The sequence below is a fragment of the Bos indicus x Bos taurus genome, chromosome 21 (assembly GCF_003369695.1).
Source record: "Bos indicus x Bos taurus breed Angus x Brahman F1 hybrid chromosome 21, Bos_hybrid_MaternalHap_v2.0, whole genome shotgun sequence".
Classification (NCBI taxonomy): Eukaryota; Metazoa; Chordata; class Mammalia; order Artiodactyla; family Bovidae; genus Bos; species Bos indicus x Bos taurus.
In genome coordinates, this window is record NC_040096.1 from 20,897,455 (window position 1) to 20,917,489 (window position 20,035).

General features: G+C 54.4%; 1 long non-coding RNA gene across 1 annotated transcript in view; it reads left to right on the top strand.

The window, feature by feature from the left end:
• Positions 1–20,035, top strand: part of LOC113879662 — a 35,807-nt gene extending 15,772 nt beyond the window's left edge. The window contains exon 2 of the long non-coding RNA XR_003507409.1: positions 18,463–20,035. This is a non-coding gene — a long non-coding RNA (uncharacterized LOC113879662). The remainder of the gene's footprint in view (positions 1–18,462) is intronic.

Consider the following 20,035-nt stretch of genomic DNA (forward strand, 5'->3'; position numbering starts at 1 on the left):
AGGGCAGCAGCTGCGGGTGGGGTGGGGCTGCCCATGCCTGTGAGGCAGGATTTGAGGACATGCTTTAGCCATTACAACTCAAGTGTATCCTTGACAAGTCACACCATCTTTCTGGGCTTCTGTTTCCCCATCTGTGAAATGGGAATACTAGTCCCCAACGTCCAGGGGTCCTGGGAGAATTAAGTAAAATATACAAATAAAGTGCCTGGCATATGTAGGTGCTAAGTCAATGATAGCTACCTTCAGGGTCAAACCGGGGTGCACATGAATACTTGGATCTGAAATTCAAACCTCCACCTGCTGGAGATAGCGTGAAAGCACCAATGGATGTCCAGAACCCCCTGGAAGAACTGACCAGTGCCTGCCATTACCCCCTGGGCCCCTGAATTAAGAGGCGAAACAGGACTCCAAGGTGCACCGTTTTCTGGGGGGCGGGGGGCGGGGCGGGGCGCTAGAGCAGGTATAAAGGTCCAAGCTTGGCGGGCTGGGGAGGACACACCAATGTCTACAGACTTGAAGGGAGCAGGATAAGGATTGACTTTCTCGCCAAGAGGGTATAACCAGTTGGTCCTTGTCAGTTCGGGGGTTGGGGATTTCTAACAGTCGGCGCCTGGCATCCCAGCTCTGGCAGGTTCTGAATATCAGGATTCATGAACATCTGTGAGGGGAGCCAGGAGCGTTTTGGGGCGCTGTAGCCTCTGCACTAATCCAGGTGCCCCACTCACGATTCTCCATTTCTGGAGCTTCAGCTCTTAGCGAACCTACTAGGGGTTCAAGGCATCCTTGCTGGTGGGTGGATGCCTGGCCCACTGGCCATATGGAGCTCCGGGCCGGGCCGGAATCCCCCTTAGCCGGTACACCGTGCCCCCTCCCCTCCGCTCCGTCTTCCCTCCTGAGTCCTGGGCGGACGAGAGAGACTCGCGGAGAGCGCCCAGAGGCCTCCCTGGGCTGTGGTCTTGACCTGGAGGACGCATACGCCTCTACCTGACCTTCAAGTGGACGCGGGCGCCCTTCTGGGCCGGCATGGGTTGAGAAGGGGAGGCAGGGGCTCCTGATTCTCCGCTCTGTTTTGCAGCTACTGCCCTGCAAGCGCTTGCCTCCTGGCGCCGTTCCGCCTGCGCTCGGCGCCCTCTTCGCGGGCACGAAGTAGCAGTGGGCACGGGCTCTGTCATAGGAGGGCGCGCCGGAGGCAAGGTGAGTGGCCAAGAGCCAGGGAATGGAAGGAGGAGCTGTCCTCCCGCATCCCACCTCTGCCCTGAGTTGTCTCCAAGAGCCGGCTCGCCGGCCGGCAGCCTGGGGGTTGGGCGATTCCCAGCTCGGGACGGTGGAGCGCCTGTGTTTTAACCTGGGTTACCAGAAAGGCGTCCCCTCCTCCCTAAGCCCAGATCCAATGGCGCGCGCGCACACACACACACACACACGCCCAACGCCCTGTGAGATGCCATTAACAACACACTCTCTGGCTTGCGGTGCTTTGTGATACAATTCGGCACGGCTTGCGCGGAGCATGCGGGTAGCACACAGTAGGCCTCAAGTAAATGGCGGCCCTGACGCTTCCGGCTTTGGCTTCTTGGACACCTGGTCTCCCCCCCAACACCGTCGGCTTTCTGCGGGAGGCCGAGGCCCCCAGTAGCCCGCGCCTTGCCCCTCTTTCTGGGGGTGCGCGGCTGGCCCGGGAAGGGTGGAGCTGAAGAAAATGGAGTCCCCGGCACAGGCTCGAGGGCCGCAGCGGGGCGCGAGCCTAAGCTGAGCGAGACTCCTTTGTAAGCCTTCACACCTCATGTATACCCGGGGCACTGCCTGGGCCTACGGCTTTCGGAACCAGACGCGCCCGCGGGCCGCACAGCGTGGGCTCTGAGGAAGGGGGTTGAGCAAACTGGAGGCCCTCGGGGCGGGCCGAGGTTGGCGGGAAAGGCGGCGGCGGGCCCGCAGCCGTGACCTCCTGACTGGCGCCGAGACTCGGGTGGGGCGCGCTGCGGGGCCCGGGAGGCCATTTTGAGAGCGCGAGGAGCGGCGGCAAGATGGCTGCGTGGGCACCAGGTAGGTCGTGGCCCCGCCGAGCTCCTCCTCGTCCCTCCTTGCGCTCGCCGGGCCGCGAGCCCACAGAAGCGGGAAGCGCGTCGAGCGCGCCCGGCCCCGCCGCGTCCCGGCCGCCGCTCGCCCTGGGAAGGCCCTCGGGCGTTAATTACCCCGGGGGGTGGGGCGGCTGGCGAGGGGAACGGCCGCCGTCCTCCTTCCCACCTCCCGCCGGGACCTTCCGTCGCGGCTCCCCGGGTCCCCAGGCCGCTCCGTGCGCTCCCACCCGGCGGGAGCCGCGGAGCCCGGCGGTTGCACATTGCGGCCGAAAACAGAGGCGCCAGGCTGGAGCTCGCCTCACTTAACCTGCATCTGACTGGGGCTGAGACGGCCTTCCCCCTCGGCCCGAGCAGGTTGCGGCAGGGCTGGAGCGGACAGGGAGGTTATGTTGGAACCTGGAGCCGCGGGCCCGCTTCGCACTCTTATTTCTGACGCCCGGTTTTCTTGAAATGGCGAGGCCCGAGTGGCGAGCACACCGTAGCCACTCTTCCTTGGACTGGGTGTGTCCCGGAGCTCAAGAGAGTGACAGAGGGGGCTGAGGAGCAGAGAGCCCCGCCGACGGGGGCGGTAGTCTCTCGGAGGGTCTCCGCCGCGCTGCGGTGGTGCGGGACTGAGGACGGGCTTGGAGGCACGGCTGTCATCATCCGGGACTGCTTTGGGGCCGTCGCGTCCTCCGCTGGCCAGTTGGAGCCACTTTGAGGTCGCCCCCTCCAGGTCTCGGCCCAAAGGTCAGAGCTATGGCTCTAATGCGCCCCCAACCCCGTCCACCTGGTTGAAAAATTTAAGCTCAGTCCTACCGCTGCCCTAAAGCAGGTTCCACGCTTATGCTTTTGTACAGACTAAGAAACTCCAGTAATGTTCTCTGTGTTTGAGTCCTGCTTTGTGCCTGGCCCGCTGCTAAGCATGCATCGGAGTCTCAGCTTGATACATAAGGTGATGATTCCCTCTTTGTGATTTTGGCTATATAGCTAAGATGTGGCAGAGCCAGGAGGTGGATTCAGGCCTGTCTTCCCCAAAGCCTGAGTTCTTACCCACAAACTGCACTTACATAAATAACAACAGACTCATGGATTCATCTGTTGTGGTCTCATCTTTCAAACACACACCAAGCCTGTCCCGAATCCAAGCCCTCATCCCCACATCACCTATGAGGGCTCACAGAAGAGGACTCTCCTGTCACCCCATCATCCCCAACCTCTTGACCTAAATGTATTAGTCGCTGTCGTGTCAGCCGGCCAGGCTCCTCTGTCCATGGAATTCTCCAAACAAGAATACTGGCATGGGTAGCCATTCCCTTCTCCAGGGGATCTTCTAGACCCAGAGATTGAACTCGGGTCTCCCATAATGCAGGCAGATTCTTTATTGTCTGAGCCTAAAATAGATGTTCTAATTTAATGTTGTGATTCTGAGCCTCCTGGCAGCCAAGAGAAAGAAGAAAGATGATGATTTATAACCTTGTTCAAAAAAGGAAGCTCATCAGGATTTTTAGAGATAAGGACATTTTTTTCCTCCGGAAGATTTATCGAAAATTTAAGCCTTGGTGATTACGTAGGTCAGCAGCTCATGTCACAGATGAGGATCCAGCCCAGAAAGATTCATTTTCCCCAAAGTCATGAAGTTTGCTTAGCAGAGCAAAGAATGGGACCCAGGAGTCCTGATTCCCAGTCCAGTTTCCATCCTCTCATGAGCGGCTTTCGTGGGGTTCTCAGCAGTGGTTTAGCTGTGTTTAGTGACTGCTCCATCTCCACTATAAATGTGCTTGCCCTGGTTCCTGGTGCTAGGCTGGTCTCCTCATTGTGGGTGTCTGTGAATATCTGGTGGTGGAGAGACATTCTGGTTTCAGTCCTCTGGAGGGACTTTGTTTCTTGAACATCACTGAGCCCATGAATTGCCTAGACCTCTCTTGGCAGATGGTGTGAACTAGGTGGTATATTTCCCCCTTTTGGTAGTTCTCCGCCTCCTATCACGTTGTTGGACCTAACAGGAAGGGGCCGCTTCTCTCTTGTTTTTATTTTGTTCTGGCTCCATGGTGTGTGGGATCTTAGTTCCCTGACCAGGGAATAAACTTGTGCCACCTGCAGTGAAAGCACGGGGTCCTCACCACTGGACCACCAGGGAAGTCCCTGGGTCATTTCTTTCTTGAAGGGACATGTCATCAGAGAGACCTGCAAGTCACTTTTTGTGAAGTAAGGAGAGTTTTCCCATGTCCCCAGCACACACAGCTGCTATAAGACCTGGTGGACCCATTCTTTTGTCTTTGGGTGCAAAGCCAGCCTTTCTGAGCCTGCTCAGGTTTGGTTCCTGCAGCTTAAGTACAAGTCACAGACTGTGGCTCATCAGATCCCCAGAACTGATACAGATTAGCAGATTTCCATGGCTCCCAAAAGGTAGCCTTTGAACCCTTGGCATGATAACTGTTGGTGCTAAGTACATTTAGTGAGCATGTCATAGACCAGATTCTCTGGAAATTTGTACTAGAAAGTTGTCACTTCTATGTGTGGTCGGTGGGGGGGCGTGGAGGGGATGTGGGGAGGGGTCTGCTCCTTGGTGAGGAGCCCGCATGGAATCAGCAAGGCTCCAACAGACCCTATCCAAATCCTGACCATGGTCTTTGGGCCAGCTCTGCCCAGGCATAGCAGAGTGGAGAGCTGAGGCCAGTCTACAGCTAAAGCCCCAGCTGTGGAAGAAAAACAGGGTTCAGCTCCCCAGCTTAGTTACTGTCTACAAGGATTAAAGGCCCCAAATAATGGCTGGCCTCTCCCCTCCTCCGTGCCAAGGGAAGACATGTAAATACAGCCGCACGCCAGCTTAGGCAGTAGATGTGTATAAATCGAATTTAGCAAATCAGATCATGGTTTAAATGCACTATTTAAAGCAGTCCTGCAGTGAAGCCTTTTACAAAGGGAATAATCATTTTGTGATGCTAATCATCAGCCTCCAATTTATCTCCTTTGTAAGTTCAGATGTTGGTGCACTGGGTGTTCTGAAATCGGGGCGCTCTTGTGCCGGGCCCGGGTGATGGCTGTCTGCCTTCTTTTCCTGGCCTCTCATTTTAAATGGGTGTGCGTCCCTGTTCTCACAGGGGCCTCAGGATGCTTGCCACTTAGTCTGATAGTTCTCATCCATCCCACTCATCTTTTTATAATCGGATAGAGGCCACCATTCAGCGGCTCCTGGCTCCTTTTCTGAGATTTGCACCCTTCCTGGGGGGAGATATAAGCCCTGCTGTTCTCAGGGTATTAGATAGAACCAGCTCCCTCTCTGATCTGAACCTTCTTTTGTTTCCCTGAGCTTCTGGTACCTCTGGGGCTAATCATAAAGAAGATCTTAGAGTTGACTGGACACGCATCAGCCTCTAAATTTAGTAGGTAAATTAGATGCAGGCGCCCACCCACTGAATAGACACTGTCCGAAAAATATTCTCCCCATTCACAGCGAAATAACTGAGGCCTAGATGTTCAAGTGACTTTTCCCACAAGTTAAAATCGGGACTCAAAGGAGAACCTGTCTCCTAATTGCTATAAAAGTGTTTTATACACTGAGCCATAGCGCCTTTCTTTGCAGAGAAAATATAATCAAAGACCATCTGGGTGGGAGAGAAAGAATGAAGGGAAAGAGATGGATCAGAGTGGAATAAAGGAAGTGGGCAGGAAGCTGGGGGCCGCGAGGAGCCTGACCTTGCTTAGCTCACAGGCCCTGATATAGTGTCTTTGTCAATGCTGCCACTATTGGCGAGTTCCTCCGTAATTATGACTGTGTGTTGGCATGGCGACTCCGAGTAAGAAGACTAGAAGCACTGGGTAAATGCACGACTTGTTCTTGCCTTCTAAAGCAGAGAGAAGCTTTTGTGGGTAGTTCCTCCAGGGAGACATGGTAGCAGAATCACCAGACCCAGGGCTGGAGTGTGGGTATTTACAACCCACAGGAGCCAGGTGGCCCTGCTCACGGATGCCACACACAGAGGTCCTCATCAAGACTTGCCTCCCATGCAGAGATCTCCCAGAACCTCCCGTCTGTTCCTTCCTGTTGGTCTTTGTTCCGGAGCAGAGCGCGTGATGTCAAGTATATCTATTTCTGCTCCTCTCCGGCTTGTCTATTTCAAGTAGGTTTAAGTCGCAGGCCCCTTGAATTGTATTTATCATAAAATGATCTATTTCATAGGCCACAAGTATCTACCAGGAGGCTGAAGGGAAAGGCCCATGGGCCCAGCTGTAGGGATCGAGTTTGGGGCCTCCCTTTCTGCCCCGGTGCCCTCTCCTTAGATACTTGGGTCACATCCTTCTCCAAAAATGGGGGAGGTTGCTGGAGTCAAGAGCTGCGTTGTCCAGGATGCTAACCACTGTCAGTCTCATGAGTTGTTTGAGTGCAACATGCTGAAATGATAATACTGAGTTAAAATATATTATTAAAGTGAATTTTAGGGAGAAGGAAATGGCAACCCATTCCAGTATTCTTGCCAGGAAAATCTCATGGACAGAGGAGCCTGGTGAGCCACAGTCCACAGGGTTGCAAAGAGTCGGACATGACAGTGACTTGAGCATGCACACATGCAACTTATATTAATCATCCCTTTACTATTAAAAGCCTCCTGCATTTAAAAAAATTTTTTTAAATAAATAAATAAAACTTAATTTTGGACTTCTCAGGTGGTCCAGCGGCTAAGACTCCACGCTCTGGATGCAGGGGGCCTGGGTTCAATTTCTGGCCAGGGAACTAGATCCCACATGCCACAACTAAGAGTTTGCGTGCTGCAACTAAGACCCAGCACAGTCAAATATTTTTTAAAAATCAAATAAATTAGTTTTAATTGTTCTTACTTTTTGTTGTGTCTTCCAGAAATTTTTAATTAATTTGACTTCGCCAGGTCTTAGCTGGGGCATGCAGGATCTTTAATTGTGGCATATGGGTTCTAGTTCCCTGACTGGGATCAAACCTGGGCCCCCTGCATTGGGAGCACAGAGTCTTAGCCACTGGACTACCAGGGAAGTATCTAGGAAATTTTAAAGTGATACATGCCACTCATATTTTCATTGAGCTAGACTAGAGAATTAAGACCTCTTCCAGCCCCAGCGCTCAGTAACTAATGCTGATCTACCCCTGAAAGGTCTCTGGCCATGAGATATCTGTGCATGGAAAAGCCAGACAGGAGGCTGGTATAGCCTTTTAAATGGGGATTAACCCTCAGTCCTTTGACGCAGAAGACCTGATGGCTCAGATGGTGAAGAATCTGCCTGCAATGTGGGAGACCCAGGTTTGATCCCTGGCTTGGGAAGATTCCCTGGAGAAGGGATTGACTACCCACTCCAGTTTTCTTGCCTGGAAAATCCCATGGACAGAGGATCCTGGTGGGCTACAGTCCATGGAGTCACAAAGAGTCGGACACGACTGAGTGACTTAACGCTTTTCACCCCTCAGTCCTTAGAGACAGACCTGAATCTATAGGCAGCATCGAGTTTCTCAGGTTTTAGGATGGGTGGGGGGAGGAGAGCCAATGGGGAACCCCAGAAGAGTCTTTGCTTGGAGGTTTAGTGGTGCCTGGTGGAGTTTGTAGGGGCACAGATGTAGATGACAGGAGGGTGGTCCTGGGGTGGAACACGCCCCCCATCAACTCCTGTCCTCAAAGTGATTTCATCGTCTCCCTGATGTGTGGAGCCCTCAGGGCACGAGGAGACAGCCGTGCACCCAGGTTCCTGCCAGACCCACGTGCAGCAGGTTTCCTTTGGCTTGAGGGATCCTCGTTGCCCCTCTTCTGGCGACCCCTCCTCCCCTCCGCCTCTGCTGCTCTCTGGGAGCTGAAGCTTCTGGGATGCGCCTTGGCTTGGAGCCAGCATCTTCTTGGAGAAGCCTCCTGCCCTGGCTCTCTGCCAAGCCTCGGGTCTTCAGCAAGATTTTCTAGGGAGGCGCTGGGCTCATCCTGCTGTCAGAGGGCAGAGGAGCTTTCTCACCTCGGAGGACTCCTGACCTTGGGTCCAGCCTCACTCCCAGTTACCTCCACATCTCTGAAACTTCCTGCCCTGGAAACCCTGGGCTGGGCTAAGGGCCTCTGAGCTCTGTAAAGCCTCGAGGTTATGAAAAGAGGGCTCCTCACACAAGCCAGGGAGGTGAGGAGTGGGCAGCCAGGAAACCGTAATGAGTCATGATAATGGTGACAGGAACCATTTATTGAGCACTTATGTTGTGCCAAGTTCCACGCTAACGCTCTGCATACTTTATCTCCTTTAAGGCCTGTCTCTTGGGGAACAGAGAGAGTGATAAAAGTAATCTAGAATCTGCCCTTCTTTTCTAAGCCAGATGCCATTGGGGTGTTCACATGAGGTGTGTCTCAGAAGCTAGAGCCATTGGGTGGGGGCGTCTGAGTCCCCTGTGAGTCCTTGTGTCCTTAGGAGTCAGCCTGGGCTTTAGGAAGCAGCAGGAGCTCACTTGGGCTGCCAGGGGATGGCTCTGTAGTGTCTCCGCTTTGGGCTGGTATTATACCTGGATGATCCAGGTAGGAAGGCTGAGTGCTGGGCCCCTGGGAGTCTTGGTGAGGTGCTCAGAGGGGTGAGAAGCACCCACCAGCCCTGACTGTCTCCTAATTGTCCATGTGATCCGTAGCCTGGCTATGCTTCAGTCTGTGAAGTCGGGTGGATTCAAGCCCACCCATCTGCCCATGGTGCCAAGGGATTACACCTTCCCTGGGACAAGAGAGAAGTTCTGCTTTCTGCAGTGTTACATGCCCTGAGGTGGCATGCTGTCTTCTGCATTGGAACACGGATTTTTAACCACTGAACCCCCAGGGAAGTCCCAGACTTGTGTCTTCTGGAGAAGGCAAAGGTCTCCACGTCTTCTGTCTAATCTTGTCCCTAAGCAGAGACCTTTAGACCCACTTCTGTTCAACCAGTGTGGCGGCACAGGAAAGGGAAGGTGGTGCGTGCCCCTGAGGGCGTGTCATGTGGGGAGTGCTGGGAGACTGAGAGCAAAAAGGAGGAGGTCTCCAGTTTACAGCCACCCCCGCCCTTTGAGTCTGCAGCTTCTCTTACCCATTTTTAGTTGTTTCCAGTCTGTTTCTCTCTCTTCTGCTGTTGGATTGCAGGCTTCAAGGTCATGGTGGTGTAAGGAAGTGCATGTGGCTCAGTGGGCTTCGGGGGTCTGTCTGACCTAGTTGGGACCTTGGCACACTCTCTCTTGCAGCCAGTTCTCCCATCTGTAACATTGAGGATAGTAATACTTAACCTTGTAGCTCTCAAGAAATGTCAGTTTGCATCCCCCACCTGCTGTCCTGGAGCGGATGTGTGTGTGTTGAGAGGAGGAACCAGCAAGTTTCTGCAGGGAGCCATCTCACTGGTGGGCCAAACATGTGGGATGAGGGAAGGAGCAGGGAAGGCAATGAGCAAGGGGCCAGGCTCAGCCAGTCTACCCAGCTCCTAGCTCCGAGGTCCAGAGAGAACCCAGGAGAAGCCCCGACCCGTTCCCTAAGCCCTCGGGGCAGAAAGCAGCTTAAGGATGCACACATTGGAGATGTACAGAGCTTGACTCAGGCCATCAGAGTTAGGAGAGGAGGAATTTATGTGGGGCAGAGCATCAGAGCAGGCTCATTGTAGCCAAAGAGGTCTTCTGGGCTGAGGAGGGGCAGGACTCCCTGAACAGAGGCTCAGGTGTAGGCATGAGTCTTACAGGACTGACCTAGAAATTTGGGTATGAAAAGCAGGTCAGATGGAGGAGGCAAGAACAGTGACAGTGGAGGGCAGGCTAAGGGAGGTGGTCTTGTCACCCTGTCCACGGTGGGTGTGTGTGCTGCCAGGCCAGCCTGAGTCAAGTAGACACATCCACCCTGGGCCTCTCACCTCTGCTGGCTCTTGGCCTGGATTTCAGCGCTTCTAGGGCTGTGCATGGAACCATACCCCAGTTAGCAAGGGAACCATGGAGCTCAGGAATTGGAACTCTTCCTGTACCAGATTGTTTTTTTTCTACTTCATTCATTTATTCATTCAGGTTTCATTGACCAAGCATTCCGTGTCAGGCTCTGGGCAAGGCCTTGAGGATAAACAGAAGAAAACCACAGTCCCTTGTCCAGACCTTTAAAGCTTGTGTGATACAAAATTTCATCTATTCAGTCACGACCGGAAGGCTAGGCCCTGGGCAGGGGGTGTTGGATTAGCGGGCGCTGAAGGTGTGACAGCTCTCACCCATTTGCAGCTTCCTGGCTTCCCTTCCCCTCTCCACACCCCCAGAGCCTGGTAGGGGCCATGTCATGTTTTGCCCTTGGTGACCTTAAGCTGCCATTTAGCCTGGCCTAGAACTTTAATTTTCCAGATTCCACTGATTCTTTATAGAACTGTGACATCTCAATTGCCTTTTCTTCATTTAAAACACAGCTTTGATCCTAGGAATCAGCATAGCAGTCACCTATCAAGATTTGCATTTGAGGCTAGACTGTATCCCGCCAGGCTTCTCTGTCCATGGGATTCTCCAGTGGGTTGGGTTGCTGTGTCCTCCTCCAGGAGATCTTCCCGACCCAGGGATAGAACCCGGGTCTCCCGCATTGTAGGCAGATTCTTTACTGTCTGAGCCACCAGAGAAGTCCTTGAGATTGGTAGGGAGCATCTTAAATGCAATCAAATGATAAATTACCTCTAATTCTTGTGCAGAAGGTTTTCCTCAGAAGGAATCCAACACTGTTTGGGACTTCAAGGCCAGAATTCTCTCCTGGTTCTGCTCAGACTGGAGCCCGCGTGCAGTGGTTGGGAGGTGAACCCGCATATAAGGTAGCAGTGGTGGGCACCCAGATACCTGCTCTCAACACGTCTGGTATTTGGAAGAGTCATCCAGGTAGCCGCTAGGTTAGAGCCCACCGTGCAAATGCAACTACCATCTCTGAAGCCCCAGCTACAGGCTCACATTCTCTCACATGCCTCTCAGGAGAGGGAAGGCCAAACAGATCTCATCTTACTGTGGTTGTTGGTGGTCATGTTTTGGTGGTTTTCTTGTTGAGGTTAATGTAGTATGTGTTTAGAAAGTTAACGCGGTAATACTAGGAGTTACAGGGCATTTGTGGTCAGAGTACTTTGTCAGAGGTGTGAGAGAGACCATGCGACTTCCTGCTGCATGGAAGTCTGGAACTGGAATCCCAGGTCACCTGGAGACTCTCAAGGAAGTGTCTTGCTCTCAGCTTCTATAGGGATGGGCCAGCTGTCTCTGGTGGGCAAGATGAGCATCTGTGAAACAGGCCTTCCTCTCTGGACAACGAAGAAGCAGGTAGTGATATGCAGAGCATTGCTGGACTCTGCTTCTGAAACCTTCCATCTTTCCTCCCCTGAGAAACTCCGGAGAGATTGGCGAGAGTGATTTCTTGGGAAGATGTGGTACGTTCTGTGTTCTGTGAGCAACAGGACCATAAATGTTCAACTGCTGGCAAGGAGTGGGCCTTCCTCACACTGGGTGGCCTTGTACCCTTCTAGTTTCCTGGGCATGGCTCTCCTACAGGTAGTTGGAGTGAGTGTCATATGCACAGAGCCTGGCCTTGGGTTTGTATTTGGTGGCCAGTTGACAATGCACACTTTAGTCTCGAAGCTGCATGGTTGATGTCTCCTCCAGTACATGCACAGACTCTCAGCTAGCCTGGACACCTCTCTGGAGAAGAAGCCAGTAGCACGGCTGCCCCATTGCCCATGCCATTCTAGTCTCCTATTCCTTTCGTCCTCCCTAGGACATGCTCAGGAGCCAGACGATGGAGAAGGAGAAGCAGGAGCCCTGGTGGGGGAGCCTGAAGGTGGGGCTTGGCCTGATACAGGCCGCAGGCTGTGTGCGTGCGTGGGCGCGCGTTTGTGTGTTCACAGGTCATTCCAGCGGCTACTGTGACGTCTCTGCACGATGTGGCTATGTGGCTATAGACAGATGCTCCAAAAGTAGATCTGGGTCTTGGATCATTGGGTGTGTTTTTTTTTTTCTTCTTTCAGAAAAAAATAACCCAGTCTGGAGAGGAAGTTTAAAAAGGGAAAATACACTCAATAGTTCTTGGAGCCAGTTGCCTGTTAGGTTGGCCCATATGAAATTTCTATTTGATAGATCATAAATAGTCAACTATTGGTGATCTTGTGTGGCATTTCCACTTTGCCCCAACTTCAAGACATGTCTCAAAATGCAGGACAGTCAATATGACTTTTAAACACCTTTTCTTTCACTGTTAAGAAAATCCTTCAGGGCAGCTCAGACTGCCCTGACTAAGGGCTGAGTCCAGTTCCAAGCCTTTCTGTCTCAGGAGACATTTGCTCCCACCTGGGTGCCTGGCATGGTGTTGCACCTCAGCTCCACAGAGCCGAGAGCCTGGGAGAGGACACTGTGGGGAGCAGGCCTGCAGCCACTCCATAACCTTTCAGCCACCCTGGTGCTGGGCGACCAGCGGTGTGGGCTTTGGACTGAATGCTGTCGCCGTCCTGCATTCATTACACCATTGTCAGTGTGTGTGTCGGGGGCTGCCTCTGGGTGTGTGTGTTTCTTTTTATGTCTGCGTGTCAGTGTCAGGCTGTGCATGTCTGTTTACATCGTCCTGTCTAGGAGGGCTCAGTGCGACAAGTTGCTGGGGAACTGTTAGGACGAAGGGCTCAAGCCCAGATCGCCCATTCAGGAATCTTGGAGGATTTGTATAATGTATATAAATTTACATGTGATATATATGTGTGTGTGTGTGTGTGTGTGTGTGTGTGTGTGTGTATGGGCCTTCCCCGATGGCTCAAGTGGTAAAGAACCCACCTGCCAAGGCAGGAGATGCAGGTTTGATCCCTAGGTTGGAAAAATCCCCTGGAGGAGGAAATGGCACTCCAGTATTCTTGCCTGGAGAATCCCATGGAGCCTGGTGGGCTATAGCCTGTACGGCAAGTCAGACACAACTGAGCACACGCACATACACACACACACACACACAGAGGGTATTTTTATGCTGCTCATTGTTGGGCTCTGTGCAAGTGTCTGACCAGGTGTGGCGTGAGCAGCCAAGCACTGGGTGAGCCCATCTGCCAAGAGCTCACAGACTTGCCTTCCCACCTGCCTGCCCGCTGTCCGTGGGGAGTCTGTCCCTTCGAAGCCCACGGCCTCCTCTCTAATTTATTAGCCGGGAAGGAGGAGAAAATGAAATGTTGCCTGAAGACAATGGCCGAGACAGCAGGTCCCACCCCAAGCAGCCGCCAGCACCTCTCCCCGCAGCCCCATCTCCTTGTCTGCAGTCCGGACCTGTACATTCTGCTGTAAGAGGAAAAAGGACCCCCAAAACCAGTTACAAAAGGCACACCAGCCATGGACACTCAGGGGTAGCTGTAGACTGCTAAAGGTGGGAGAGGGCGACAAGGCAAAGATTTGAGCCAGACTTTGTATCCACCAGCCCCGTAGATTCAAGGCCCCTAATCTACTGCGGGGACCCCCCACCTCCGAGTCAAGTCCCAGGACTTCTCCCCGGCTGCCAGCCTGGTGGGGGAAGGGAGAGGGGCCCAAGGCAGCTGCAGGGGCTGTGTTAGTAAACACTTTCCTGGGTTCCCATTTTCTTTACCACCCCACCCTTCTCCACTCCTGATGCCCGGTTCCACTGCCCACCCCCCGACACACACCGCCCCCCCCGCCCAGAATCCCTTTTTCTGTGGCCTGCACAATGAGCTCATTGTCCTGGGTGTGATTTGAATAAGGGATCGGCAGGCCTGTTCCCAGCATTGTCCGAGGGGCTGGGAAAAACCCCAGCACAGGCAGGAGGACCAGACCAGACAGAGACAGATGCCTAAATTAGCAACAAAGCTTTGTGCACGTCCCCTGGACAAGGGCTCGCCTTGTTTGCGTGGACTCGAGGGTGTGGAGCTGGCCGGCTGCTCGCATGTCTCCCCATGTTAATTAGTTTTGCATGCATGTCTGAGAAGGTGCCAGGGGAGACGCGTTTGCCTTTCCCCGGGAGGGGGACCTGTTTATGGCTGTGGGGCTGAGCCGGCCAGGGCTTACCTGGGGAGCCAGGCTCTGTGCCTGGGCGGGAATCTCGGCTCCCCAGCCTGCTTTCCTGTCTCTGTCATTTTAGAGGGGCCTGGCGGCACTCCCCATACCTTCTCTACTCCCACCCTGCCACGTTTGCGAGTTGGTTAGCTCTGGCTACAGGGAGCTCACTGGCTTCCACCCAGACCCGGGCCAGAGCCTGTCCATCTGGCCGTCTGTCTCTCGCGACACAGGGTCCCCCGGGACCAGGCAGCAGAAGCGGCCAGTCTCCTCCATCCCCAAGCCAGATGGCCAGTCTGCTTATCGCATTATGGCCTCCCCTGGCCCCAGACCCCCGCCGCCCACAGTTGGGCCAGGATCTTGTTTGGGGTATGACGGAGAAGCCCTCTTTTAGGCCCTCGCAGGAGCCTGGCCCTGAGCAGACACGGCAGGAGCACGTGCTTGCTGCATGACCCCAGGGAGGCCAGTTCATCCTTCACACTGGATCCCGGTGTTCTCCCTGGCACAGTGAGTGAGGAAAACTTAAGGAATCTCTTGGTTCCTTCTAACTCAGAAAGTCTGTGATGGTTGTGATCATTTCAAACCTGTGTTGATTTCGCACTCCCCGAGCACAATGACGGGCGTGGGACCAGTGAATTCTGGCGGGCGGTGAGAGGACCTTAGAGGAAGGATTTTACCCCTGCGGACACTGGAGTGTGGGCCTCTGCTCTCGGAGCAGGTAGAGCCTCTCTGCTCAGGTCCTCACAGAACCACCCCTGCCCCCAGGCCCCCAGGCTCTCCTCTGCTGCCCCTGCCCTGCAGTGGTGGCAAGCAGGACCCGGCTGGCAGAGGGGAGCCTGGCAGTGGCAGCAAAGGAGAAACTGGAGTGAGAGCAGCTGCTGGCCGAGGCCCTGGGTGTGTCCTGGTCGCCCCCTGCAGGCCCTGGCATGGAGGACGAGGGGCTGGACGCCTGCTGGGCTGGACCTCCAGATGACTTTATGGGTCAGAGTTTCCAGGTCTGCACAGCCCCGCACAGAAATGCTGGAAGGTCAGGGAGTGGGGACCTGGAGCATGGCCCCTCTTGTCCAGGTGCAGGAGTCTTAGGATCCAGGGGAGCTGCTCCAGACCCTTTTCTTGCTTTTCCCCCACCCAGCCCCACTGGTCCTGTTCTCTCTTCACAGCTTCCCAGTGATTGAAAGGGTGAGTCTGGGACCCTCGCAGTCCAAAATTCCCTAGGCCAAAACCTCCAGTTCTTTCCACTGGGTCTCTATGAATCTAGCCATCTCATTTCTTACAGACCTTGATTCTTTGCAGACAGAAGGGAACTTCTTTTCCTGTGTTTGTGCTTTAAATGCTTGGGGATGGCATTGGTTCAGGAAGTGCTGGGGTCTTAGGCAAGGGCTTCAAACGCCTTCTCTTGCCCCTTCTTCGCTGTTCTTCCCATCCCCGGTGCTCCCTCCTGCTCCCTCATGTTGCGGGGGTGCACCTTGCTGTGGAGTTGGGTGGTGGTTAGAGAACCTCTGGGATCCCCTTCAGAGGGCATGCAGTCCTGGCCAGGGAGGCCTGGGCTCCATCTGGGGTTCTGGAGGGGAAGTTAGAAGCTACATGAGGAAGAGTGTAGAGGTTAGAGCTCAGGCAGGAACAGAGACCAGGGCCCACAATACGGGTGGGAGAGAAAGAGGCAGAGCAGGCAGGCCTTGGGAGAGCTGCCCACTGCCCTCCCTGCCCCTCCCCTCCCCTCCCTCCCCCTCCCTCTCTCCTGGGTGTTAGCTGCCTCAGCTGTAGCCCTGAGCTCCTTAATCTGGTGATCAGTGTGGTGCTGGGGGGTGGGTTGGCAGAGGCTTTAGGGGGTGACAGGGGATCTTGGGAGTCGCACTCTGCTAACCGAGCATCACACAAAGCCTGGGAATCACATTCCAAGCGTGGCTCACCGTTCCGAGGCTGGACCGGCATGGGTGGCGCCCAGTGGGGCTGGGCCGGGCCTGCGTGCAGCCAGGCTGACCTTGTGCTTTGTCCCTCAGGAGGAAAGCTCCTGAGATTAAGGCTCTGCTGCCCTTGCTGCCTGGCTAAGGTTTCATTGTTTGGTAGCTGTCCCCACCCTGATCCCAGCCCCCAAATCCTCAGGCTCCCTGTCTTAGTAGGAGAAGCCCTTTCTGAACATGGCAGACATTCCTTCCCCTGGTTAGCCAGGAAAATGCTGTCAGGGCTGCTCAGGGGCTGGGGGATTTGTTCTAGAATGAATCAAGTGTGCTAGGCAGTATACCACCCCTGCTTACACCGAACCCTGAGAGAACCCTAGGGAGGAAAGAAAATGAGGTGGGGGTGCTGGGCCCAGGCCCTTCAGAGCCTTGCAGTCCCGTGGGCTGGTGATAGCCCGAGCCTGGGACCCTGGCTGGAGAGGAGGGGCTGGCGAGAGGCCCAGATTGGCGTTCTGCTTCTGGCACCACTGTGCAACAGACCCCTGAATGTCTTAGAGCCTCTAAACCCTCATCTGTAAAATGGGAATAATAATTCCTACCTCCCAGTGGAGTCGCTTACCACTGAACAGGGCTCATCTTCCTTCTCCTATCCCCTACAGTCCGGGGCAGGTATGGAGGATCTGAGCTTCTCCAGGTGGGTTGATGCAGCCATGATTCGGAGGATGAGGACAGTAGTGATATGCAGGATATTTAACTGTGGGCACCGGCCAGTCAGGCGGCAGCTGGCCCAAACCAGCAGCCCAGGAAGGAGGGCACAGCTGGGCCGAGAGAAGTTCATTTGTCTTTGTGTCTTTCTGTCCCATCACATGTCCCTTCATCAGCCAGTGCACAGACTTCCCTCGAGGGCGGTTCCTGACAAGGCTGCACAACGCAGGGTCCCTGACCTCCTTTGCATTTTGAGCAGGTCAGATCTGCCTGGAATGGGGCACCCTGCTCCACCTGGCAGAGGACCCGGCAGCCAAGGGCAGCAAGCCGAAGTCCTCCCCAGCTCCAGACCCCGCCCTGGCTAAGGCTCCACCATCAGGCTCTGTGGGGACAAGCTTCTCCTGGGAGCTCCCACCCGCCCTAGTGCCGTTGCTCCTCCCTGACCCTTCTGGAAAGCATTGGTGGGTCAGGCTTCAGGGCCGGTCTGTGTTCTGATCCATCTCCTCATGCCTGTTTTGTCATCAGCCAGGTAAGGTTTGTGGTCCCTACCTGCGCGGTGGTGACAATGGTGTTTTCCAGGAAGGCTTCTGCTCTCAAAGAGGCATAGCAGCCACCCCTTGACACGTGGTATGCTTTGCCAGCAGTAAGCTCTTTTGTCTGGTCCTTCTCTGTGCCTCATTGAGTGAAATCCCTGCTTTTGAGGACACAGGGTGGCCTGGTAGAATGCCAAGTCGCATGGGAAGGCACAACCCTACCTAGCTGAAAGTCAGAGACTTGAACTTCTTCTGGCCTTGAGTGAACCCTCTCCCTTTCTGGACTTGGCAAAGGAGCATTGGCTAGGATGACACCTAAGGTCCCTTTTAGCTGTGACATTTTGTAATCTGGAAGTTCTTCCTGCTTTTTCTCTTCTGCTACTTGCCAGTAACCCTCAGCCTCTGCCCCCTGGCTCGCTGGAAACCCAACCAGTGTGGTCTCCTTCAGATTGCTCCCTGGATGAAGGGCAACATCTTCATCCAGAGGCTTCAGACAAAAACCCAGCTCACTGCCGGCCGGGACCTGAGGCTGGGATGTGACCTGCCCTGGGGCGGGACTGTGTCTGGAGAGCACAGGTCTAGCTGAGTGTGTCCCCAGCTTCTGATCTGGGGCCTCCTCCTCTGTTCCTGTTTGCTCTGGCTAGCCTTTGTCCTGTGACTCTGCCACCAGAGACCCTCACAGTGGGCTTGCATTGTTCTCCTTGGGACTTGCCTTGTCCTACTTCCCTTGGCCAGGCCCTTCAGACTCAGAAGGTCCAAGCCCCAAGAAGCAATCCACAGGGGAAATTCTGCTTCTTACTGCCTGCCCCCACCTTCCCAGGGCCCCAGCCTGGTGGTTCTGCCACCCATACAGCTGACACAATGGAGGCCACAGAATCAGGGGACATGGGCTCAGGTCTTTGTATAACAAGGGTGACCTTGGGCTAGCTCTTAACCTCTCTGAGCCTCTCTTTTCCTAATTCTAAAATGAGGATCACCACACCCTTCTCATAAAGTTGCAGCAAGGCAGAGCAATGATACAGGAAAAGCTCTTTGAAAGCATACAGTGGGTCTGTCTTACCTTCCTGTCCAAGCTGAGCCTCCAAAGGCCATGGACAGAAACCATTGCCTTTCCTAACCTGTGGCCTTTGAGTTTCAGCCTGCTCTGCTGAGGAGGTTCTGAGACAGCTTCAAGAAGCTCCTCCCCCGAGCCCCAGGGAGCAGAAATACCTACTTTCAGCCCTAATAATACCTGAATGAGATTTCTAGGACACTTTCCTCCCCAGAGGACCAAGCTCCTTCTCACATATTATTTCTCTTATCTCTAGGTTGTCCTGCGAAGTGTGATGGGACAGCCTCTTTTCAGCTTCTCTGAAAATGGAGACAGAAGAGCTGTAGGTCTTGCTTGCCAAGGTCATAGGATTGGAGTCCAGAGCCATGCCCCTCACTCCAGGACACTCACCATCATCAGAGGTGGAAGAGCCAAGCAGAAAGGGAAGATGCAGTCGCTGCTGTCTTGAAGCTGCAGCGGTCAGGGGCCAGGATGGAGGAGGAGGACTGGGGCAGAGAGCACAGCGCGGGTTCTGCTCCCACTCCTGCCCTTCTGGGACTTGGCTGGGGACCTGGGGAAACGTGCCCCTACCCCCCACTCATCCTGCGGAGGTCTTGGCCTTTGCTCTGTGGGCCACCCTGTCTGCCCTCCTCACATTGTATGCCTGTTCCAGCGCAGGGTGTTCCAGCAAACAGAATCTCCGCCCTGTATCTCCGCCCCTGAGGGCCGAGGGCGGCGTGCCGGGTGGTTGCCCACGCAAGGGGCTCCAGCCTTCTAGGAGTTAACGATGCCCTCTCCCCAGCTGTCCTCCCCTTGGTGCTCCTCTTCCTCCCTCCTCCTGCTCACAGCAGGCAGGGCCTGGACCTGGGAGCCATGCCGCTGTGCTGTTGCCAGGGGAGCCGGGAGCCAGATCCGAGCTATGCAGGGAAAAGGCCCGGCCTGTCAAAGTGTCTGAGATGAACCGCCGCCGTCCCCGTGCAGCTGGGCTCAGACGTGTCTCTGCTCTTGTTCTGTGCCTGAGAATGGCGAAGCCCAGTGAGGTTCAAGGGCAAACTCACTATTCATTAGTCAGGGGTTCTTGACGTCCGTGTCTCCCAGGGATGGGTCCTCCCTCCCTTTTCCTCTCCCTCCTGTGACACATTCCTGGGTGCCTTTGGTGAGGGCTGCACACCCTCCTCCTCCTGCCCAACTCTTCTCCAAAGGCCCCTGAATAAACTCCCCCCAAGGAGACCAGGCAGGGCAGAGACAATGGCCACAGGAAACCGTTCAGGCAGGACTCCAGCCATGCTGGCCCGCCCTCCACCCCCAGCACCCCTGTGGGCCCACTCCCCTCTGACTCAGGGTACCCCTGGACTACTAGACCACACAGGCCTGGACAAGACAGAGGCACTGGGCACCGCCCTCAGGGCAGCAGGCCAGTCCTGCGCCATGCTCAGTGGGCTGGTTGGATGTTTCCATGACCTGTCTTACATCGCTGCCTCTCTCAATGCCTTTCTCTACCATCACGTATCTCTTCTAAGACACTCAAACACCATTGGTGGGAAAGCATGAAATGTGGCAATATCAGAATGTAAAGGACACGTGTACTTAGTACCAAGCAAATTGCACTGATAGAAATTTACTATACGGTTAACACGTAGACGTTCGCAAAGAAGAATGTACAAGAATGTTCATCTGAGCATTTATTTTTTAAGAATATAAAGAAATGGAAATGAACCTGTGGTCCATTCATACTGTGTGAAATACTACGCAGCTACAAAAATGAATGTGGTAGGTCTCTAAATATTAGCTGATATGGAAGGCTGGCCAGTATATATTGTTGGGTGAATAGAATAAATCACAGAACAGGC